Genomic DNA, 24,754 nt, shown 5'->3' with positions numbered 1-24,754 from the left:
CATTTGGCAAACTGGTTTGAGCCTTTGAACCTACCACATCCCTCCAGCTTCCTAAATTTCTAGCAGTGACAGATTACCAGGTAGAAATGGATCTCTAGAGAAAATATTGCATTATGTAATAAGGCCTAGCTCACAAAGTTATTATGACTATGCTCCTGTGCATGCATACATGCGCACACACATAATTAAGCAAAACAAAGTGTATATCCGTATATATGTACAACCAAAGTAACACTATAAATTAGATATAAGGTATGTGTATCATTTTTTATGCGCATACGTGCCTACTCAAAACTTTCATCCTAAGTCAGACTAAATAAAATTGGTAAATGTCTAACATTATAATTAATACTATTCTGCTTACTGCTATTATAGAAGAGCCACATTTTGCCTTGGCTATCAGCCCTTAAAGATCATGAAATATCAGATTGAGTCTTTACTAGTTGATCGCCAGTCACTGCTCATCACTAAACATTTCTGAGGAACCACATCTACAAATAAGTGAGACAAAGAAAAGGTCTAAAAATACACCACACTCCTAACAGCTGCTTCTCCAAGCTTGCTTCTCATCCATGGCCAGAAGATTATCTTACAAAGGGACTTCAGAGTCTTCAGGCCAACACCAGCGTAATTACACTTGACCAAACCTCATGCAGGGAAATTTTCTGGGTGGAAGCCCCACCACAGAACAGCGGCCACGGTTTCAAAGAGAGCTCAGTGCAGAAGCAGACTGCCAACACAGACAATGAAAGTAAAGCATAGAGGAGTCTAGCACCACCTGAGAACCACTAGAAGACAAATGCAGGAGTATTGGTAACAGATTCACATCTCCATGGTGTTCCAAGTCTCCAAGAGGAAGTAGCGTAGCTGGGCACTGACTGCCCGGCAAGGCTGGAGGGGTGTTTGCTCCTGCCACACACTCAGAGCCTGTGCCCCCGCAGAAAGCTCGACACAGCTGCAGCAGGCCCAGCTCTCGGACACGAAGGCCTCTTACGGCATGAAGAGGCGTTAGGAAGTGTGGCAAGGTGTGGGGCAGAGAAGAGTGCAACTACTTCAGTGTGGAAAAGGGAGAGCCCCGACTTCCCAGCAGCCGGTGGAATGGAGCCCGCTTTCAACGCACCTTCACTACCAGTTTACAGTAAATAGTAGAGTAAGCTCAACAGGTAGTAAATCTGGTCGGTTTAAACTCAAGGTCTCCACACACATGCATGTATATCTTTTCCTGTAGTAATGGGCTTACAAATGTTTACTGAAGTAGTTGGTTAGAAGAGGTAAGAACTCAAAAAAGTTTCGGACTTACCTGTTGCACTGACACACTCTCTCCCAGAAATGATCCTATGAAAGTGTTTGTGCAAGTGAGAAGTAACCGTTTGCGTTTTCCAAAGTTCAGTGTAACTACAGCTATGCTATTCTTTGCCCAGCATTCACATTTTTTTTAATAATAAGAGATGCTGTATTCTACCAGCTCTATCAGAGAAAGAGAGTCTAGTGAAAGAGTTCTGAAAACCCCTGTCATATATAGATACGTACACGTGTGCAAACAGCCACCCCAGAGACAGGCACTGGGGCTGCATCTGCATTTGGGGGACATTTGCGGGGAGTGCAGCCCCCGAGCAGGGGGACAACACACAGACAGACAGGACAGCTGCCAAGGACTTGAAACTACTTCCACAAAACAGCCACACACTCAATTTGGGGTCGCTCTTTCCATCCAAAAGCTTAAATAAAAGAGAGGGGAGGGGGCTGGGAGCCCTTGGTAGAGCCAAGACTTACTGTACTTTGCAAAAGTAAGATCTGGAGAAGGAGAGAGACAGCAGTGATGCGTTTACTACAGATTTACAATAGAGGCGACTTCAGAGCTGACGCCGAGGTGTGCAGCGCCGAGCACACCCCGACACTCTGCCCTGGCCGGAGCAGAGCACGCTGCCCGGTCTCCCAGCAAAGTCACCCCCAAGGCGGGGACCGCTCCCGCTCCGCAGCCGGGCCCAGGTGCGAAGCCCTGGCAGCCTCACCGCTCCCCTCCGCTGTTACCCCCCCCACCATCACCACCCGCCATAACCGAAAGCCACTTACTCCAGCAGCCCGGGGCGAGCCCGCGTCCCTCTCCGCGTTGCTCGCCGGCCGGCGGGAGGAGGCGGTAAGCGGGGTGGCGGGGAGGACGGACGGCTTCCTGCACTCCTCCTCCAGCCGCGGCACGCCTCGCTTCTTCTCCAGCAGCCTGCCCCCCCGCCTCCCCCGCTCCGCCTTAACCACCGCCAGCGGCGTCTCCCCGCCCTATCCTCCTTTTCACCCCGCCGGCAGGCCACGGCCGGGCCTAAGGGCAGGCCGGTTCTCCTCAGGAAGGGGAACTGTGCTAGGCCCCGCCGCTGCGGCCTGTGCCCGGCTCCGGCGCTGAGGAGAACGACGCGGCCTCCTCACCCCGGTCTATAGTTGGGGGCGTCGCGGCTCTTCCCGGCCCCTCCTCCGGCTTGGGCTGCGCGGCCGGCCAGCAATGCCAGCCCAGGCTCCTTTGAACGTTAATTGTGGTATCTTGGTGTTGTTTATCCTTGCCCTTGAACCGGGAACTGGTATTCGATTGAATTTTATCATCTTTGTTTCTGAGGAATTCTGGTGGTGATTCACTGTTGGGTCACAGAGAGGTTTTCTCCTTACAGATAAACAGGAAACAGATCTGTTATATTCTATTACCTGGCACAGGTCCTTCCCAGCTTGCCTAGTGGGTTAAAGTGCAGAGAAGATCTTCCCAATGTGTCTCTTGATCTGTAGTACAGCCAATACAACCTGCACAATCCACGGAGGAAATCCTAGAACAGAAAAATACTAAATCTCTGAGGGTCCACCTTTGAAAAAAGAAGAAAATGCAGTGCATAATGGCTGTATAGAAATTCACATCTTTTCTTTTTCAGTTGTCCCCTCCAGTATGGCACGAAGCCGGTTGAAAAATGACACTGCATCTGCCAGCTCTCTTACTTCAACTGGAACTTCTCATGAAGCCCCGCTGAGCTCGCAGTTTCTACCAGATTTGGCAGAAGTGGTTAATTCAGTGGTTAATCCCAATCTTCATAGAAGCCAGACTTTCCACCTGCATGCAGGCTGCACAAGTACCCCTCTGCGGCACAGCTAATGGAGCCCACCACCGTGTGACACTTGCACTGTCACGGAGAGGACACTGGCAGCACAAGTGCTGGCACAAGGTGAATCTCACTTGAATTTTGCGGCACAGGGTATGCAGGCTTGTTTTTCTCCATTGAGGGCTTCCTGAATTGAAAGCTTTCCAATTCTGTACCTCTCCAAAACAACAGATTTCTGATCTTGAACTTCCCTAGGCACTTGCTGTATAAGCCTTAGAGTTGCTGACTGGGTGATACCTTGAGACATTTTGTGTATCCTCATTCTTCTCACTACTTTCTGTTCTGTGATACCAAGTGACAAGACTTGGAAGAGCTGCTGCTAAGAGCCATGGTCTCTAATGCTCCTCTTTGTTTCTCACCCTGGTTCCCACGCTCCAGGCTCCTAGGGACACAGCTGACAAACATGGCTATGTTTTTGGGGGAATCATCTGGAGATTCCTGGCTGTTGCTTCTTTTGCAGTGAGAAAGCCAGACACGCATTAGTAATAAGCCAGGATCTTCCTCCCCCTCCAAAACTCATTGCTGAACTTTTGGCTGTGCTTTTCCCTGCAGATTTACATTTTTAGTGCACTGCAGTCATGGTTCCACAAGTTTGGGATCTCCTTTTCCATGCTGGACCAAAGCACGAGCTGATCTTTTGACTGTTTGTACCCATAAAGCTATCACAAGTGTCTCTGCCCATACACTGCCTGTATCCGTTGCCTGATGCAGTGGGTGTCACACATGTAGGACCCCTACACACACCGTACTGTCCGTGGTTCCCTGCTTCCCGGGCACGCGGGGATCGGCTGTGCCTAACCGTGCTTCTTGGCTGTCTCCCAGAAACTGCTTTTATTGCTGCTCTTCCGTGCTCACTGCTTAGTCAACATGCTTTACAGGCAGCATGAGACGTGTTTTCTATCAGGCACAGAAAAACAACCTGCTGCTGCCGTGAAGGATGGGGCACATCTCCCTCCCGCAGTGTCCTCCAGGCACGCTCCAGTCTCCCGTCAGGCAGCTAAATGTCAGCAACAGGTCCCTCTGAAGAGGCCGTAGGAACCTAATCCCTCCCTCTTGGGTCAGATATAACCAGATGAGCTAAATTGGAAGCTGCAATTATAATGTATGGCTATCAGCTCTCTAGGTGGCATTTAAAGTCAGTAAACAACTGCAAGGGTTGGATTTCAGAAGTTTTGCAAAGTAAGTGATATTCAGGCCACCAATGCTGGAAGCAGTGTTTATCCCAGACATGTTAGGAGACATGGTAGTGCTCTTAAAAGGAAATAAGATCTTGAGTGGCAGCTGGAATTAGGCCACTCCAGAGACATTCAGGCTTAGAATCCACAGGAATACGTCAGCTGAACAGAAGGAACAGAAAATGAAAGTAAAAGCCCCAGAAATGGATTCATTGTTTTTTGAGGGTATGGTTGGGGGGGGGGGGGTATTTTGGAGAGAGAGTGTGAGAAAGGAGGAAGAATAATGGGCTAGAAAAAACAGGATTCAAATGCAATTTGTGGTCAATAATTTCAGCGTGATGTACCACACACAAGTTCTAGATGTGAATACCTACCCTATATATGTGTACTAACGCGGCACTAAACGCTGCTGTTTCATCCGTCTCTAACAAATACTCAAAACATCACCATAAATTTGTTAGAACTGGGAAAATATCCTATCCTCCCACCCCTCGAGGTTGTTGTCTACCCAGGTGTGGCTGCATTGTCATTATTGATTCATGTTCATTTTTGATTGATTCAAAACAAGGCAATGTGTGAGCGGGCAATGTGTCTACGTCCAGGTTCCAGGTGAGCGTACATTGCACCCCAGCACTTGTGTGTCTTAGGAGCTCTGCCAACCAGCAAAATCTTACAGGGGGTAGAAAACGAGAGTGCTGTAGTGCTCTTCTCATAAAAGGGAAATCCAAGGATGACTGAAAGCTTTTAGAAGGATCACATTTACCTAGCAAAGACCCTTTCCAGGAGAGGTTCTCCACACATTCATGGTGCAGCTACTGTTGGCTGTTCTTTCCTCCCTGGATTAGGTGTCTTTTCAACTACAGCTGTGGTTTTATCTTTGTGACTTTTCAGCTGCAGTTTTATTTTAGTTACTGTTTGGTCTTCACAAGTTTGAATAGTGAAAGATTTTTACAAGGTTAAGCAGAAAAATGAGATGCCTTAAAGTATCCAAAAATTCATCCCTCTTGAGTCTGTTTTTTATTTAATATCTAGATGAAAATACTACCTCCTAAGTCTCTGTGCTTGGTCCCTGGGACACCTGCCAAGACAAGAATTTTAGACGCCCGAAATCATGTGCTCAGCAGGTGTAAATTGTGTTCAGGGAGAGTTCACCTTTTCTCCTTAACCCCAGAGGCAGTTTCTCTTCATTAGCAAGGGAAGATAGAGAAAAAGATTATCATCATTTCCTGACGGCATGCCAAAGTTATGTATCATAAGAAGAAAATCTGTTCATACGTTCACAAATATGTTTTCTCCTAATCTGTCTTCAGGAAAATGTCTTTGTGAGGAGCAAGGGGTAATAATAATCGCAGAAGAGTTGAAACGAAGTGACACAAACAGAAGCAGAATTTCTCTACCGAGATTTTTTTCAAGCAGGATCCATGGTAGGTCCTTCTGTTGGAAAATAAAAGTACTTAGTCATGGCTGTGATTAAACATTTAAAAGCGTTCCCATCTCTGGCTGCTGGTATCAGGTATCATGCCGAAATACAACTGTATTGCTTCATAGCAGATACTCTGTTTACCAGCTGAACCAGGCTGTACTGCTAGTGTTCAAACACTGTAACAGCTAGAAACATCCCCTGTGTTTGTGTGTATGTGTGTCTGAAACGAGAAAGTGGCTCATTTTTCTATTAAAACGGAAGTAATGTGTTATCATTGTAATTATGTCGTATTGTTTGCTGTTATATAAAGATAACACATTAGGGTTGAGTCACAGAAACAAAAGCAAAAATTGCAGTTTTAAAAGAATAAGGGCACAGGTCACATTATTTGTTGCAGAACAAACACAATAATTAATCGGCCTCTCCCTGCAATGGTAGCACAGGCGGCTTAACTATGGGAGAGCCCAGCAGTGGGAAGAAGCGATGTGGAGTATCCGTATTTTTCTGGGGCAAACAGCTGAGCTTGGTCTAACAGAGAACATGAATTTCATTGGTAGAGAGGGAGAAAAGAAAGACAGTATCTTCTAGAAAGCAAGACTGCTTGGACTGTTAAGTGTATTACTTTTCTGTTGCTTAAAGATTTTTGCTGGCAGGAAATATGAAAAAAATTGTTTAATATGTGTGCCAGAGAGACAGAGATTATATGCAGAAAATGGAATGGAAAAGGCTTTTTGGAATTTGTGCAATATAGACAATGACAGACCAAAATCAGCCCCAATGAATATAGGTATCTGCTTTTCATCCAGACATTTTCTCCACTGGACTGATTAGGGGAAAATCAGAGAAAACCTGTTCAAGGATGAAAGCCCTAGCCTAATAGTCCAGGACATAATGAAGAAACACAGGATTTGAGTCTCGTTCTCTTACAGTGCCCATTTCACTAGCATTGCTTGCCTGATAGCTTTCGTTTCTGACCATTACAATAGCATCTGGGACAAACGTTTTGGGGTGTCTACAGGTTTAGAAGGAACTCATGCAGATCACTAGCAACATAATCAATAGTTGTGTTGGGAAAAGTTATTTTAAATAACCACATATATCATTGTCACTATGAGTTTGGTGACCTTTTGTAATCCAGAATTGTTCAGTTGAAAACAAAGGAATGTAGGAAAATCCCTAAGTTTCCACTTTGCCGATAGCTGAAACAAATCAACATTATTGGATGTAAATGACTTCTCCTGGTGTCTGAAGCCTGTGGATCACATACCATGCCTTGGCTTCCTCTTAGCGCTATTTTTGACCATGCTAGCCATCCTGTAGCTTCCCCAGAATTTAAGATTATACCTTTTCATCTACAGAAATATTTTTCCCTGCAGATTTAAATAATTAATTGGGACATGCCTAGTGGGTCTTGAGATAAACTTAAGAGAGGCAGCAGATATGTGTGACCAAGTGACCTTTTGCTGTCCTGCTCGTCCCTGCGCTCTCACTGTGCTCAAAGGGACGCTGTCAAAATTGCTAGGCCTTAAAACTTTAACCAGCACTGACAAGTTGTTCTACATTATAAGTCTTACCTAAAAGATTACCATGATTGTTTTGTTTGTTTTGTTTCAACAATCTTTGCTGAAGGCTGCGCAATATGTATTCATTTGTCCTTTCGGGTAGGTGGATATTTTTAAATGCCCAGCTTTTTCCGTGACCTGTTAAAATCAAGTTGATGTGCGTGTACTCCACTCAGCGGAGAACTCATCAGGGATGGTACAAATTTTCTGCACTCTGGGAGCAGAGGCCAGAGCACGCTTTGGAAGCCTTTACTGGAGAGGCTTTTAGAAGCCATTTTGAAAGGCTGGCAGTTATCCTTCCCTATTGTGGGGAGCAGTTAGAAGTCTGAACTGGACTTTCCTGGTAATATTAAGTATTACGTGTGTGTTAGTGAAACATGAGAAACCAGTGGCCAGGCTTTTACAAAGAGATATGCTATATTTCAGGTCAGTCTGAATTACTCCTTAGGCATTATTTCTAACAAGAACGCCATTCAATACAGCTCCACATGAAGAGGTGAATCAGAGCACGCGGTACCAGTGCATTTGTAGCATCGCACTTTCTCTTTTTTATATACCAGTACAGGGATGCCACACCAGTTCTAAAGTGGGTGGCTGCACAACCACAATCGGATGGCATGACATGGGAACGTATGCCCATAGCAGCTGGTGAGGAGGGAATGCTGATATCTGCTTACGCCAGCCCAGGTAGAAAAAACCCTGCAGTTTTAAGCTTGAGTTGAGCTGTTTTACCGCTGCCTATCTGTCAGTCCCTTCCATGTTTCTACTGCGGCCGCACCAGCTGATGTTTGAGGCTACAGGTGCCCTGAGCTACAGCATCCTCCTCAGAGGTACAGGGCAGAGTCGGCAGCAGCACCTGGAGCTCCTTGACTCTGCTCTGCAGCAGCAGCGCCCCTTGGGCAGACACTGTGACAGGCCTTAGCCAGAAACATCAAGATCAGCATCCCTTTAAAGGTGACCTGGAATGGAAAAAAATGTATTTGTCCCCTTCTGGGAGATAAAAAGGGCCAAGAAAATCCTTTCCCTCTTCCTGTAACAGGTATTGCCTGCCTTGTTTCTGCTGAAGGTCTGTGGTGTCTCCTTAGCCGCTAGAAAGATTTTTTAACTGAACCAAAGGAGATGATGATGTCCCGAGTCTCTAACAAGATAATTCCTCTCACCCGTTCATCAGATATTAGATAGAAACATACAAAAATCCATGTTAAGCAGTGTCACTGAAGTAGTTCCCTACATGCTATAACCTTGATATATGAAGCTGGATTCTTGATGTCATTCAAGCCATCTCCTGAACTTCTAAAATTACCTGGTTTACAGATGACAGCTAGAGACACGTTTATTTTTATGAAGTATTTGTACTTAAATTTTGTTTAGGACAGTAATTTCACTGAACGTTCCTGTACTGTTCTGCTAGCCTTACACAGAACCCACCTTTCTGCATGGAGGTTTTGCAGCGAGCGTTCTCCCAACTGTTGTGATGGTTAAGACACGGAACTCCTAAGGACTCCTGGTGTCACTGGAGCAGGATGCAGATTCCTCACCAGCTGAACCAGTCCTATGAAATTTTCAACAGTTCTGTGACTCTGGACCACCATTTCCTAGTATGACAGGTCTGGATTCTCTCCTTCGTTCAGCACTTTCCTACATACTGTCATTTTTAAGGGGAAGCCAAGTAGGAGCCTGTGTCAGGCAGCTTGAAAAAGGGTTTCGGGAGCATGTTCTAGAGCAACATCTGAGCTCCAGTGGGGCATGTGAGGTGCCAAACTCTGAATGTGCAGAGTTCTCTGTGGTACGTCAGCCAACACCCGCAGATGTTCTGAGCAGATGCAAACCATGGTCTACTGGACATGGGAAGAAACTGTTCTCTAAATTATTAACTACAAGTGCAAGAACGGGTGTCATTTCTGCTCTGGGAAGGAGAGGGGCTCGCTAACAGTGCAAAGTTTGTTACTGGGGTGACCCTCTGTAAAATGATTCCCTAACGAGCAGTAGTTCCACGGAAACACAGCCGGTTCTGTTAATCACCCGATCTACCCAGGAGAACCAGCCCAGGGACTCCTCTCTTGCGGAGCTGCTGGCTCCCATGTGGATGGGCACAGCCATTGCCAGATCTGTCCCCCTGCCAGCCATCCCTGCCTTGCTCACCAGCAATGAAAGGGGAGAGAGAATAAAAGGGGGAGAGGGGAAACTAGTTGGTCAACTACTGCTATTTACCTCAGCACGGCTAACTTTCAGAGAGGTTAAAATAGGGAATTCGAGTCTTCTCTATATGAATATTTTTTGCCTAACTGCTTTGGGATTTCTGGTCCTATGCTTGTCTGGGAAAACAGTTTTTCAAGGCTGACTGATGCAATTGTAAGCAATAACCGAAATAATAGTTATTACTGGAGTATTTACTATGTTACTTTCTGCCGTAGAAATTAAGAAGTTGCGGTTAAGCATAGGGGAAGGGAACTGCGATGGCATTGTTACTGGCCTGCATTGCCCCTGCGCCCGGGTGACTGGGAATTACCGTCGGCTGGTATCCAGCTGGCTGGTGGGCAAATCGTGGTTTGATTTTCTTTCCAGATTCACTGAGAACACAGGTTTTGCTCAGCTTCTGCCTTACGCACGCAGAAAAAATTTGCCCTCTCAATGAAGTGAAGGTGCAGTTGGGAACAGTTAGGTAATAGCTGCAGGACTGGTGAGCAGAGGGTACTCAATGGGGAGATTAGATTTTGATGTTAATTTGTGTTCAGACAGGAAATTGGAACACTATCTGTAGTGTCAAATTACTGTTCGTTGAAGAAGAAAACACCTGCTTACTACCTCCCGTGAGGTGGTTGGTGGTGGGTGTTAATGCTGTTGGGAGGTATTCTGAGGCACAGCTCTTCTCGTACGTACATCTGGGTGGTGATGCAAAACAGCCGATGTTGCTTTTCCTTGAGCCCTTTGGCTCATGGGTGGCCATTCTTGGGAGCGTGTCCAAGACAAACTAAATGTCGAGACTGTACATAATTTATGTTAGAACATGGCATCATTACATCACAGTGCAAGCAATGGCATTCTATTGATACCTCATCACTACACAGCGTTGCATTGTGCTGAAATGCCGGGCTCCATAGCACTACATCACCCGACAGAAAAGAGACGTAAGTGCCGATGTTGTGCCGTGATGATTCCTCTATTAGCAGATCCTCTGAGCCTCTAAGCTCTTAACTGGCAAAGTCGTTTCAGCACAAAAAGGATCAAAAATACACTTTTTGTGGCTTGGTCTGAAAGCTTTCAAATGTAAAGGATGATGGGTATATCATGCAATTCTCTAGGGGTTTTTTATCCTTTAGAGGACAACTGTATACAGACATTGCTAAGTTTCTTAAAAGCTTTTTTCCCCTGGAAATAACGGCTCACAAGTACTGACTCGGAACACGGAGTTGAAAACCGGAGAAAACGCAGAGCCCGGCCGTGCTCCGCGGAAACCCGTCCTGCCCTGGGGAGCGACTGGGGGCAGGCGGCGGCCGCCCCTCCCGAGCTCGCATTGGTGGTTCAGTGGTAGAATTCTCGCCTGCCACGCGGGAGGCCCGGGTTCGATTCCCGGCCAATGCAAGGCCTTTTCTTTTTTTTTTTCCCCCCCCATGGCGCTTTAAGGTCGGAGCGCTTCAGCGCCCTTTGATTTTCCCCGCGGGGCAACCAAGCGGGACGAAGCGGCGCCGCAGGGGCCAAGTCACGTCGTGCGGGCGGGCCGGCACGCTGCTGCCGGCGGCCCGTCCCCGCAGCGCCCAGCGGCCGCGGAGGGACGGGCAAAATTTAAAAAAAAAAAAAAAGGCGCGAAAGTAAAAGTAGCCACTGGAGATGCCGGGGATTGAACCCGGGACCTCACACATGCGAAGCGCGCGCTCTACCACTGAGCTACATCCCCGGCTGCAAACCATTCGCGCCGGCCGCTATCAGAGGCCAGGCCGGGCCGAAGGGTCCCGCCGGGCAGGTGCTGCCGCCCCCCGCCGCCTTCCACCGCCCCCCCGCCGCCTTCCATCGCCTTCCACCGCCCCTCGTGGCTCCCCGCCTTTCCCCGCCGCTCCCCGCCGCCCGGCCGCGCTCCCGCCCCCCCTCCCCATAACTCCCTCTGGCGTTCACAGCGCGGCCCCGGCGGCCGCGGGGTTCCCGAGGGACGGAGCGTCCTCCGCGTTCGGGAACGTGGAACAAGGACACGAGCCGCGCTTCCACCGGGCGGAGCTGGTCCCGGGAGCTGCACAAACCCCGTGTTCGGTGGGGGGAGTCTCAACAGGGACTGGTGACAAGGGCAGGGAGTGACAGGCCAAGGGGAATGGCCTGAAGCTGCAGGAGGGGAGATGGAGATGGGATGTGAGGCAGAAATCCTTCCCTGTGAGGGTGCTGAGGCCCTGGCACAGGGTGCCCAGAGAAGCTCTGGCTGCCCCTGGCTCCCTGGCAGTGGTCAAGGCCAGGTTGGATGGGGCTTTGGGCAACCTGGGCTAGTGGAGGGTGTCCCTGCCCATGGCAGGGGTGGCACTGGGTGGGCTGGGAGGTCCCTGCCCACCCAAACCAGGCTGTCATTCCATGATTCTAGGAAAAAGCCCTTCCCCTCCCCACAGCGTGCTTTTTAAAGTCTGCTTCTCCTTCTCTCTCTCTGCACATCAGTGCCTAGAACAGCTCCTCGATGCTTGAACCCAAACCCGGTTTGGGGGTCCCCAGCCTGTTTCCCGGGAGCTGGGAGCACACACACATGGCAGAGCCAGAGGATCTGCCGAAAAAGCCTTCGCCGCGCCTGCACCACCCGGACACCAACCCGTGCCTCGTGCTGCCGGTGTGTGAGAGAGCCCGGGCAGGGTGCAGGCAGGGCGGTGTGCCCCACAACCCCCGGGTCACCTGTCCCACAGCACTGGGGTTTTGCATAGAAGCCAGAACCCGCGCCCTGAGAGACACGCACCCCATGGGCAGAGCCGCCCTCACCCCCAAAAGAGGCCATGGGTGCCTGGGGTGCAGACATCGGGGCCTGGCAGGGGGCTGCAGTGCGAAGGGCAGCAGAGCAAGGCGGAGGGTGGCGGGAGCGTGGGGTGCATGTCCCCCTCTCCTGTGAGGGCTCGGGCCGTGCCGCTGCCCTGCCTGCCAAATCCTGGTGCTGGGCAACCTGCGGGTGCCCAGGCAGAGATCCTGTCACTTCATGGGGTTTTTCATCAAAGAATTCAAGGCTCACAATCAGAATACTCCGTTGTTTCTTTTAGAATGGATTTTAACCAACTCCTTATACCCATAAAAATATGCAACGATTCCTTGTATTAACGCACACATCTTCTTCAGTATGTCTTCTTTAATCTCAGATTTTCCTAACAAATCTAAGTTGTCAAGTAAGAGATTACTTATGGCAACATAAAACGCACCTCTTCCAGGATAATTTTCCTATCTAAATATGGACTTGGCAGGTTTAGAGCCCTGATACTAAAGGAAAAGAATCCAACCAGGTTATTTTGGTGGCACATTCCCAGCAAAACCAGCAACTTCCATTATCTTTAGTGGGAAGTACCTAGTCCCTTATTTTCAGAATCTGAGCACCGTCTCCACGTTATTTGCCATTCTCCCCTCAGCATGCATCCATACCATAGCACCTAATACTAGTGCGCTTAATTTACTCTTATAAGAAGCTGCCGCAAGCAGCCATGTCCGTGTCACGGAGCCTGAGACGAGGAGAACCTGCCGCCACCGAGCGCAGTTCCTCCAGCGTGCCCCGTTTTGAGGTTCGTAACTCAGCAACTCATGTTTTTCCATCCTGTCAGAAAGCAGCATTTAGCAGCTTGACTTTCTTCAAAACAGATTTTAAGAAGCAGCATCTAGGAGTTACTGAATTTGATTTTCTAATTAACGCAACACACAAACTATTTGATTTGTCTGTTAACGCAAAGCACGGAATAGCAGCAGCTCCGAACAAGGCCGAGCCAAGGGTGCAGAGCAGGTTAATACCAACCACTGCAATAAAAACACAAAGCAATTTAAAACCTTCTCTTCAGGTTTTTCTCCTTTTGTTTACCTTTCTGTAGACTTCAGAATAGTAGAAAATGAATAATACAGATATTACTATGCCTTTATGGATTTCTCAGCTGTGATGGACAGTCAGCCCAATTGTGCAACTTCCTCTTCGGGAGGTGGGTCGAGGCAGAGCACATTCCAGTCGCTGAGAAGAGCAGCTACAGATCCAAAGCATATCAGCAAGTACTTAATTACTGTCCCTGCGGAACCAATAGCATACAAGAGCTTATGCGCTGCCTATATTGAAGTGAAACAATGCTTCTATTGCAGCTAGATCGAAATAGCCTCTAGACCATCACCTACCAAATGCAGAATAAATTGAATTATTCAGGCAAGACTCAACATGTGGATGCTACGGGAGCAGACGAGATGCCTTACACTGAGCTGTAAAGTAAAACAAAATGACCCATAGACGGCTATAAATCTACTCGGTGGTAAGCCCAAGCCTACCAGAACTGACCGTTCTTAAAACTCGAGGGGGCAGAAATGGAACCCGTTGCCGCGTAGCAGCGATGTGGCTCCCAGCACTGCACATACACATCTCATGATCCTTCCGACTGTCGCCCACAGCGCCCGTCTTGCCCAGCTGTCTGGAGGCAGCTCCTGGTTCCAGGAAACACTTTGTCATCTTGTGCCGAGCAGTTTTTAATGCTGCCGGATGCCACGGCACAAGCTCGACATTCAGCTTTCTCAACAGCTCCCTCAGAGGACTACATTCACCTCTTTGTGTTTGGGTTTCTGTGCTGACATCAGGGAAAAACAATGTCACTCTGTTATCTGGCAGCTCCTCCGCATTCCTCGGTGGGATTAACTCATTCCTGGTACCTCGCAAACCTTACGCACGTTTCCTTGTCCCTGGGGACGGGAGTTTCACTGAATCTGCTCTAGTTTTTGCATTTTTCCTGAGATTCTCCTGAGATACACGCTTAAATTCACTCTGTATTTTCCACCGCAATTTTTCTCCCAGCTGATGGAGTTCTGTAGTGCAGCCTGAAAGGAGTTCAGTTTCAAAGTTACCCGGCGTAGGCACTGCGTAAGAACTGGCGCGACCAAGTTCTGAAGAGACAGATAGGTATTTCTGCATTTCTTTCTGGTACAGCTTCCTATCCCCACACTTGTTCGCAGGATTAAATGTTTGCACTCAAAATTCCTTCTTAAAATAAACACTCTCATTCAATAAAATACAGAAGCGAAGTGCAGCAGTATAAAACAAACACAGAAGAGTATTCATCTCTTGGATCCAGCTCGGCCCGACGTGCTCTTCGCCTTGTGCAATCCCAAACCGGCCTGGCCTGCACCAGGTCTCTGCCCCGCATCTGCCGCCTTCCTCCCGACTTTGTCTCCGCAGCCCTCTGTTGCTGCTCTAGGTCTTGACCAAGCACTAGAGCCCGTGGCAATGGCATCAACCACTTGCAAATAAAGAGCTAAAGTTATTTTTCATTTATCGTACGATCATATCGTCCATTTGTTTGCAAGTATCCAATGAGGCAGTGCAAAATATTCACGAATCTCTTACATTATTTACGCTTTATTTAGCATTCCTCTCCTCCTTCAGAAACCATTCCTGCCAGAGACCAGGAAAACTGTAAAGTGACAAATTTCAGAGAGTATGAACAACACACTAGCTACTTCCTCATGCTACTTACCAGACCATTTTAAATAATAAATGTATTAGAAAAAAAATGAGGACAGAGTTGTGATTTGCAAGTTAAACAACTAAAAAAAATTGCCGATGTTATATTTACCAAATAGTTTTTATCTACTGCCGCTCATCAGGGCATATAGTGCTCAGAATAACCTTCAGGAAGTTCTGCATGTATGTTAGACCGAGTTCAAATGAAGTTACTTCATTGGAGTGAAGTCCTCCAAATACAAATCGCTTTTTCCCCTGTATTTTTACATCTTTAATTTTTATTGAATTAACTCCCTTGTACGTGGTGAAATGGAGCAATAAAGCAGGGAAGTCTTTCATTAGTTCCCAGTCATGCAAGGCGTGCTACAAAGTCTAAGTGTTTAGGTGGTTTTTGTTGTTTGCGTCATAAGAACATCCCAAAAATACAGGTTACAAATCAGCCCGTGGTAAAGAATTATGAAAGTTTGAGTTAAAAAAAGGAGCTAAAAAGGCAGAAAACAGAATTAGAGTACTGAACTGGGAGATTCATTAGGGTTGCAGACAGATAAGTAAATTATAGCCCTGCAGAAATTATTTGACTGGCAAATTAATTACACAATATTACAATGGTTTTCTCAGCCCAATTTAGCCCTCAGGAAGCAGGTAGGAGTCTGCATGACTTAATAAAAGGAGCCTCAACTGGTCTTCAGCTTAATCAGAGATGAAAATTAACATTTCAGGATTTGAGGCAAATCGGAATTTTGTTGCGAAGCTCAGAAAGACAGGGTCTAGCACACTCATACAGGGTTACACAGATTATAAAGCCACAGCGCCCAGACAGTGGGATGCTCCTGCTTGCTTTTCAGGCCTTTCATTTACAGACCTACCCGTGAAGCGGATTCGGAAGCCAGCACTGCACTCTCTTCGGGACAGGTCATTCAACAGGACACTTTATATTTGTTTAGAGAATGCTTGATTCAAATACTCCAACCCTGCAAATGTACACTATTATTATTATTATTATTTCTTAGAGCGTTATTGTCTGAACCTTACTCCACGTTTCCAGTTCTCACTCTGACCCCAGCATGCAGAAACATAATATGTAAGAAATATTATTTTTTTTCCGCTTGCTTGCTAAGTGTCATATTTTTAAGGAAGAGATATGATGAACTCTCTCTTTGAACAAATGTTCTTTGTTGTTCCTGGAAAAGCTTTGGAAATGCATATATCCCAATTGAAACACATCGCCTTCTAGCGATAAGTATCATACGACACGCTCATTAGGCCAGTCTGAACCACAATATCATTACAATTATTAAGTAAGATCTTGTCTGATTGCCTGAAATTACACAACAAGAAGGCAAGGCTCATACTCATTGTCTTAAATCAGGCATAACTCTTACTTCAAATGACTACAGAGCATTTCAGCTTCCAGTGCTCTGGTTTCTCAAGGGGAATCTCATGCTTCTCCGTTCTTCATGTTCTTCAGGTTACATCTGGAATCCAAACAGAAATGTTTTTTCAGACAAAAGGAAGATGTAAATCTTTTGGAAAGAAATACTTTTGTGACATTACAGGATGAGGTGTGTAGCGCTTTAAGCTTAGGATAAAAAGGTGTACAAACGAATGGACCCGGAGATACTGGAGATGGGGCCTCGTATTAACAAGCGCTTTTTTGCACTTCATAATGATTGGTCTTCGTTGCTGATTACGGCAACAGTTTCTTCAATGTATAACGCTGACTTCTGGTGTGGCTGAAAGGTTTGATTTCTGCATGGACACAACCAGTTGAACTCGTGAGGGGTTCTGTGTCCCCCATCCGCTTGGTCTCTGCGTTCCTCCTGCAAGCTGGAGGTGACGCTGCCCGGGGTGCGTGAGACGCAGGACGCTGCTGTCCGGCCCCGGCCGTTCGGAGCCCTTCCCTTGCGTGGCTCTGGATTTTGTGCCGTGAGCAGTCAAGTGGCCGCGGCTTGCTTTTACCCAAGCGCGGGGCTGAGTAAGGCGGAGGTGGATTAGGAGCAGCGGAGGGGTGGCCCGTGCCCCCCCACCGCTCACCTCTCTGTGCAAGGGGGACCCCGGCAGGGAGATCAGGTCACCCCAAACGTGCAGCCGCCAAATTGTCTGCTGTCCCCAGTTGTTTATACAGACAAGGGAGCGCAACTGCCAACCTGCCTCGGCCCCAAAAGTGCCCCCCCACGTCACAGCTCCTGGGCTGCCGTGCAGAGAGCGGCTCGGGGGATGCACAGTCTCGTCCAAGGAACACGGGTCAACCGTCTCGTCCAAGAAACATGGCGCTTCTATTGGGTTTATCCACACAGGCCATATTATAAAGTTTTTGGTAACCATAAATCCCTTTGCCTCCTCTGTAAACCAGGGCCCTGCTATACTCAGCACGCTCTCCCCTCAGAAATCGTGAATACTCTCCTGTAAAACCATCTTTTTTCCACTTTCTGTGTGAGAAAATGGACTTCTGTACACAGGCTTATAGAGAAAGAAAACCAAAATGAGGGCTACTACTAATAGTTCTTCAAAAAGTACAACTGGATTTAATTTTTATTACTAGGCTACTGTTGAGCTGATAGGAAACTGAAAGCTTTACATTTATCTCATTTCAGTAATATTAGAATTACTGAATTATCATAATTAATTCAGTAATTCTTGTATATATTTTCATTATATAGAATCACAGGCTGGTTTGGGTGGGAAGGGACCTCACAGCCCATCGGTTCCACCCCCTGCCATGGGCAGGGACACCCTCCACTAAAGCCCCGTCCCTTTCCCTGCCCGCTGTTCTGCCCATCCCTGCCTGCTCTCCTCTTGAGAACCAGCTCTCCTCTGCTGGCTGTATTTACCTCCGTGGCGTTAACCATGTCGGCGAGGATCTTGTAAGGCAGGGTCAAGAGTTTTGTTGTGTTTGCATTTTTCAGTATACCAGCACATCCAGCCAATTCCTGCTCTAGTTCCCGCTGAGTAAGTGTCCCAAACTCACTGTCCAGATGTCAGCCTGCTGCAAGGCATGGAATATGTGACAGTGAAACAAAAATGCGGCTTTACTATAGTAGCTACTTTCTTGGTCGCATTTATCAAAGGGTGCAGATTTTCTGAAGTGCTAGTCTGGCGCGTTGTGAGCCTGCAGTGCCGCAGCATCTCGACACGAGGCTGAGCGGTAATTGGGCACGCAAGACCGTTACGGAGCGTGAAACAGGGTCTTCATACAGCAGAGAGAATAAGTTCTCACAAAGCCATTAAATGACCATTATTTCAGGTAAATGAGGAAGACTAAAACTTTATATTTCTTTAAACATTCGACTAAACTTTTTGTTTCTTTAAAAACCTTAACAAAACAATGTCAAATTCCCTCGGAACTAGGACTTCAGCAAAACTGATTCTTGCCCCTTCACATAGAAGTTACCCTGACTCCAAAGAAACACGTCCAAGCCTCACCACCCAAAGACTTCTGATCAAAAAATTATTCCTTTCCTTGCAGGGACTTACACCACCCTCACGGCACCAAGCTGGCATAACCGAACCATTACTGCCGCGGTTGGTGCATGGGTTGACAGATCAGACTGAACGTTCAGCTCAAGGGACGCGAAGCCAAAGGTTCAGCCACTGCTTTGGCTCGCTGTTCCTGCCCCCAGACCTGGTACCGGCTGCGGAGGCTTCCAAGAGCCCGGCAGCACTTGCCCACCCAGCCTGACCTCAGCAGTTTGGGCGAGATCGCTCTCAGTGAGCGCTGGTGGGTTGCTGAATCGCTGTGACCCAGCAAGCCATATATTTACATCTCATTATCAATACGTCAATAGGGGCCAGTTCTGTAGGCTTGCTTGCTGCAAGGTATGGGCTAATTCAATAGGAATTTGACTGATATAAAAATTGACTTGGTTCTCCAATGATATCTTGTACTGGAATGTTGTGATCTGGAAACTAATATATTTCTTCTTGCTTATCACATCAATACGGCCTAATTTTGTTGGCTTTTGTATTGAACAATCTGGTGAATGTACAATCCGGTTTTGATTTCTCTCTTTATGATACCTCTTATTATTAAAACTCTCTCATCCAAAAAATAATAATTTTTATTCACTAGTAACATTAATGGCATTCAATTCTTATCTCAGTTTTAATCTAGTTATTTCATATTGAACAACCAGATCCCATTTATTTAAAACTGAAAAAAACCCCAGTTTTTCCTCCATTTTGGGTGCAGGTTGAACTACAGTTTGGGTAGTTTTATTTAACACTACTCTTTTGCAAATCAGTGTCTATTACTCACTGTGTTTCAAAGGTGGCAAAGACGACTATATTATTTGTTGTGCATTATAACTTGCCTGGTTCTCCATAATTATTTCATTGACTGGATACGGTAAGCATATACTTGGTGTACCATTGGGCGTGTAAAAGTGCTCCATTTGCACTAAATCCCAGCCGAGCCGTGCTGAGAGCAAAGGAGCGCTGCAGGGAGGGCGAACGGGGTCGAAGCTCTGGCACCCTCCTCGCTAAGTCGTTGAGAGATGAACACACGGGTTCTCCCAACGTGATTTTTGAGGTTTTGCTTTCTATTGTGATCCCCGGGGCAGCTGGTGAGCCGGTGTTGCCGAGACGCGTGGGCAGGCACCTGCAGCTTGGCGCTGGTGGAGGACAGCCGCCACGCGAGCAGATCCATGGCCGGGCTCTCGCGGGGGCTGGAGCTGGGGAACGCCGGCAGGCACCACCGGCGTGCACAGCACACAAGCTGGTGACACGCTCATCAGTGTGCACACGAACCCCGAACCGAGTACAAACACGAACAAACTGAAGCCCACGCGTACGAGCTGTAGACGCCGGCACTGCAGATGTTGCCGCACGGCTCGCTTTGCCAAAGGAGCCGTTTACTGTGCACCACGTGCCCCGTTCTGGCCAGTATTTACTCCCCACAAAAATGCTCCTCTTTGTTTCCTCTTGATTCTCGCAAGATGCCTGCAGCTGCTCTGGGAGCGGCGAGGGGCGGCGGTGCTGCGTTCTCCCTGGAGCACCCTTCCGGAGGTGGCGGGGGGCTGCCGAGCATGCGAAGCCCAGAGGGGCAGGCGGGTGCCCCCTTCCCAGGCAGCCTGACCCAGCGCCGCTCCCCACCCACCTGGGGCTCACGCAGCAGTGACGGAACAGACCCTGGGCGCTGAGCTGCGCCCGCACCTCGGGGCCTGGCCGAGCCCAGCCGGGAGGGCAGGCAGCGAAGAGAGCGCGGCATCGTGCCGAGAAACCACCCCAGGACCCGGAGGGCATGAAGAAAACCACCGGCATCGGTGCTGCCATGGGCGGGACAGCCAGAGCCCCCGAAAGGCCGAAATGTTCTCCGGGAGCCCCTGCAAGGCAGAGGCTGCAGCCGTGACCCACCACCACCCACGCGCCCAGCGCACAACTCCGGAGAAGCCCTGAGAAGGAACGGAGCCTACCCGGGAGTGAAGCACGCTTCTTGGTGACAGTAAAAATAAGGTTCAGCTGATGTTCTACAACAGCGTTTTAAAACGGATAATTAAAAAAAACTGTCTTAACATTTTTGGTAAATCATTTTCAGCTTAGACTTCCCTTTTTGAAGCACTGGAAATAATTAACTTTTTAAAACATAACTCCTTCATATTCTGCATTAAAGTCAGGCATTTTAAAAAGCAAAATGATATTTTAATAACTATTCTCATAATTACAAACTCCATTCTCTACACAAGTCCTGTTTTCAATTAACATCCTGCATTAATGGGTTTATTCTCCCTGCCATTTACCTCTAATGACGGCAACCGTCACAGACATGAAGAGTTTTGCACATTTGTAATCATCATGAGTTGGTTTATTTCTTAATTTTACCACTATTTTCTGAGGGCTGCAGTACAGTATGAGCCTTTCACCCAGGAGATACCCAGAATTCTCATGAGATTTTGTTTCTGAACTTGTATTCCGGCATTTGCTAACTGCTCGACACCCGTCGCAGAGCCAGCTCCAGAGGAAGGTCGTTGTCATGCGAGTGGCTGGATGCGCGATGCCGGTAACTCCATTCCTGGTGACCGTCACGCAGTCGCACCTCGGCGGCTGTCGCACTCCCTCCGTTATCATCAGTGCCTTCAGCAGTGAAAAAAAAGCTTTAACAGCCCCCTTGCCCAAAAGAGACTGCACTTTGTAACTCGGACCTAGTTCAGAGCAGTGAATGCACCATACGCCTTGGTCGCCTCTAGAAATTCAACGTGTGTTTTGCAAGCCAGGCCTTCGCTGGGGCTGTCTGAGGAAGCGGAGATGAAAACTGGCCGTCCCTGGGGAAAGCCCCTCGCCTGGGGACACCTCCCGGGGAGGGGGACCCAGCTTCTGATGGGTGCCGTGCGATGTGGGGTGCCCTGGACAGAGCTGCTCACCGGCCCAGAGAGCCCCGGACGGCCTCTGATGGGGCGGGGGGTGTGTGTGTGTGTGTTCTGCTTTTGCTGCAATTTCAACCCAGACTGCGCTGGGACGGAGGAGGAGGCTGGCACCCGGTCGGGCTGGCATGCTCCATCGCAGCTCTGCGAGATCTGCACGCACGAATCTCCCACTCACTAGTCATGAGCATAACAGTTTTCAAAGATACTGTGTAAAATACTCAAAATATCTCTATTGCGGGAGGCCCCGAGGCTTACAGCCTGAATGGAAAATTATTTTTCTTAAGACTTGAGTGAGGGGGAAGGATTGGGCCCCAAAGCAGCGCACGTCAGTCCTCAAGCACCGTGGCAGTGCCGGCGAGGCCATCGGCACCGCTGCCTACCTCCCCTGCAAATGCAGACCACACATCCGCTGCTGTAAAACCACAATGTCTTTATACACAACTATTTTAGCGAGCCAGGGGTCAGGGCCGTCCTCTGCAGCGATGAATTCACCGGGCCAAACACTTCACGCCTTTGGCGGCGAGTCCATCCCCAGTAAATTGTTTGAGAGGGCTTCAACAAACTGTTTCTAGTTGGGGATTACAGAAATAGACTCCTGGTAAGTCGGTCAAACCAGACATTCCTCTGGCATTATGTTTCACATCTGCGAGGCTTTATGCAAGCGACCGCAACGCAGGATGGAAGATAACGATGCCGTGATGTCCTGAGAAACACCCTCGCTCGCACAGGCAGTTTTGGCACCCGTGGATGGGGCTCCTGATACCGACTCCTGAGCAACCTCACGCTGTTGTTAGGAGGCTCCAGTAATGAAAAACATCTTGGAGGAAAAATACTTGGGTTTGTGTCAAGCGCCTTTCCTGGCTGCAGCGCTGAGCAGCGCCGGCTCCAGCAGACCCAGAGGCGCTTTCGGGGCTCATCATTGACCCCCCTGCCCCGTGCACAAGGACCTCTGGACGGCGTTGTCCGTCTGGAGATGTGACCAGCAACACCTCCCGGCGCGGCTGGCTGCTGGAGAGGGCTGCGCTGGAAACCTGCCCCTTTTGCCACCTGCGGTGATTTTGTGTTTTCACGCAGTCAAATATGTCAGCGTCTTCCAGGGAATGTATTTCTGAGGACTGTATGACAGGGAAATATCCCAGATATGTCTAGAGAATCCCTCCCAAAACAAGACAGGATTTCACTTAAAACAACAAAAAATTTTCACTTGAAGAAAGTAGTTAATTAAACCAGATTTCTGTGTGTTTTGTCAGTTAATTCCGAAAATATGGGGAAAACAATGTGTAATTATGCTATTTTAGAGTGCGTGTGGCATAAATACATCACTCAAGTGTCATTTTTGGCGGTTTCCAGAGCTGGCAGAACAGCCTGGAACCAATCCCTGAGACAGTTCCCAAACAGCCAGGCAGCGGCTAGCGCGGACCCCGGCCACCTCCACCGTCACCGCAGCCAGACGCCGGATTCCAGGACACTCCGCATCGCCTTCGCCATCCCGAATTCCCGGGTGGTGCTAATGGGGGGCTTCCCGACTAAGGAACCGCACACGGGCAGAGGGAAAAGGTCCCTCTGGATGCACCGCGCTCCGCTCCCTAACCAGCCGTGGCAAGTCGGGGCAGATGTCTGCCGCTCCGCTTACTGTCCACCCTGAGAGCTTCTGGCAGTGGCCTGGGCAGGAAAACACGAAACAAGGCAGCAAACAGTAAGAGGACTTGAAAATCACGGCTCGGGGTTCTTGTGCTTTTGAATATGGATGGCTTGCTTTTACTCCAGGCAGTCCCTGGGAGCGGTCTGATAGTGCTCCCCGCAAACAGCCAGCCCTCCCTGCCGTGGCGGCGGGTTCGTTCACGGTCTGGGTGCTGTGCTCAGGTACGCCTGTCCGGGTGGGTACCTGCAGCCCCTGGGAGCCGCTTAATTGGGAGATCTGATCCACGCGCAGCTCCATGGCCTGCGCGCAGAAATTCTGGGGGAAAAAAGTGTGATTGCATTCGTATATTCTGCTGGAAGCAGGACGACTTGAGGAGCCGGAATGGTGCCGCTCTGGTTGTCTGCTGTCCCCTCCCTGACCTGCTGCTGAGGCGGCGGAAGGCGGCTGCTGCCTCTTCCCCGGCACCTTCCCAGCGCCAGCAAAGGGCCTGCGCCGTCCCTGGGGCAGCCTGGGGTTGTGCTGTCATCGGTCCGACCCGCCTGGCATCATCGTCGGGTAACAGAAATTCAGAAGCGAAGAGCAAACGGGAGGCTGTAACACTCCCTACAGCATAGTTACTACTTTTGGCATTTTCGAACCTTTCAGGAAAACACTGCCAAATCACAAATCCAATCTACGTATGTGTTATAGTATGCATGCGTGGGGCGGTGTGTTTAAGTCTATAGATGTGTGGTTTATGTAAGAAAACTTTACAAGGTACTTAAAATAGTCCGTTCTCTGGAATCAGTGCCATCCAGAGGACGCTCGACTGACATCAAACCACGACGCACCTCCTCATCGCGGAATGCGGAGCTGCACCCCAGGCCCCCCGGGCGGGGCTGGACCCGTTCGGCCCCAAAAGGCGGGCGGGTGCGCCAGTTCTCCTCGGCGGAGGTGGGCCGGGGCCGGGGCCGGGGCCGGGCCGGGGCCGCTGCAGCAGCGCCTGCGGCCGTGACGGAGCCAGCCCGAGCTGCGGCCGCCCGTCGGGGGAAGCGCGGAAAACCCCCAAAGCACACCAAACCCGCCAGCCCCCCCCCCCTCCCCGGCCGGGGGGGGGGGGGGGCCGGGGAGCCCCTCGCAGCGCGCCCGGGGCCGCCCCCGCGCCGGCGTCAGCGCCCCCCCGCCACGGGGCCGGGCTGCTCCCGGCGGCGCTGCCGTCACGGGGCCGCGGCGCTGACGGGCGGCTGACGCGCTTGGCGGCGGCGGCAGCTGCGAGGGGGCGCGGCGGCCCCCGGCTCCGGGCTCCGGGCTCCCGGCCGCGCCGCTCCGCACCGCTCCGCACCGGCGGCGGAGGCAGGTAGCGGCGGGCGGGCGGCGGGGAGCGCGGCGGGGCGGAGCGGGACGGCGCGGAGCCGGGACCCCCGCAGGGGCAGCGGCGGCGGGGAGGGGCGGGGGGCGGGGGGGGGGGCGGCCCGGGCGGGGCTGGGCGGCCCCGGAGCCGGGGCTGGGGCTGGGGCCGGGGCCGGGGCGCGGTTCCGCCGGCGGTTCCCGCACAGCTGGATTGCAGGGGAGGGCAGATGTTGGTAATGGCAGCTTAAGCACGGATGGGCAGAGAGCATATGGAATGCAACACGTGCCATATGGTCCGTTTAGCCTTTCACCTCGAAGGATATCAATCAAATATATCCTGGGAAAAATGTAATGGCTCGGCGCGGGAAGATGAATGGCTTGGTGCGGTTTCTGTTCCTTGACCTGTGTAACAGCGAGACGGTGAGCGGATCTCATCGCTGTGGTACGAAGGACGTGGCCGAACCGAGCCAGACTTCAAACGCTAT

At 49.6% G+C, this 24,754-nt stretch overlaps 1 protein-coding gene and 2 non-coding genes across 4 annotated transcripts in view; 1 reads left to right on the top strand and 2 right to left on the bottom strand.

The window, feature by feature from the left end:
* GPD2 (glycerol-3-phosphate dehydrogenase 2) overlaps positions 1–2,438 on the bottom strand; it is a 60,341-nt gene extending 57,903 nt beyond the window's left edge. For both annotated transcript variants that reach the window (XM_075757388.1, XM_075757390.1), the window contains exon 1: positions 2,074–2,438. The gene's annotated coding sequence lies outside the window, so the exon portion shown is untranslated. The remainder of the gene's footprint in view (positions 1–2,073) is intronic.
* An 8,364-nt stretch (positions 2,439–10,802) lies between these two features.
* TRNAG-GCC (transfer RNA glycine (anticodon GCC)) lies at positions 10,803–10,873 on the top strand. The gene has a single exon. It is a non-coding gene; the product is annotated as a tRNA-Gly (tRNA).
* Positions 10,874–11,114: 241 nt separating this feature from the next.
* Positions 11,115–11,186, bottom strand: TRNAA-CGC (transfer RNA alanine (anticodon CGC)). Its single transcript has one exon. It is a non-coding gene; the product is annotated as a tRNA-Ala (tRNA).
* Positions 11,187–24,754: the final 13,568 nt, after the last annotated feature.

Source organism: Balearica regulorum, chromosome 6 (assembly GCF_011004875.1).
Source record: "Balearica regulorum gibbericeps isolate bBalReg1 chromosome 6, bBalReg1.pri, whole genome shotgun sequence".
Classification (NCBI taxonomy): Eukaryota; Metazoa; Chordata; class Aves; order Gruiformes; family Gruidae; genus Balearica; species Balearica regulorum.
This window is presented reverse-complemented; position numbering and strand designations above follow the sequence as displayed.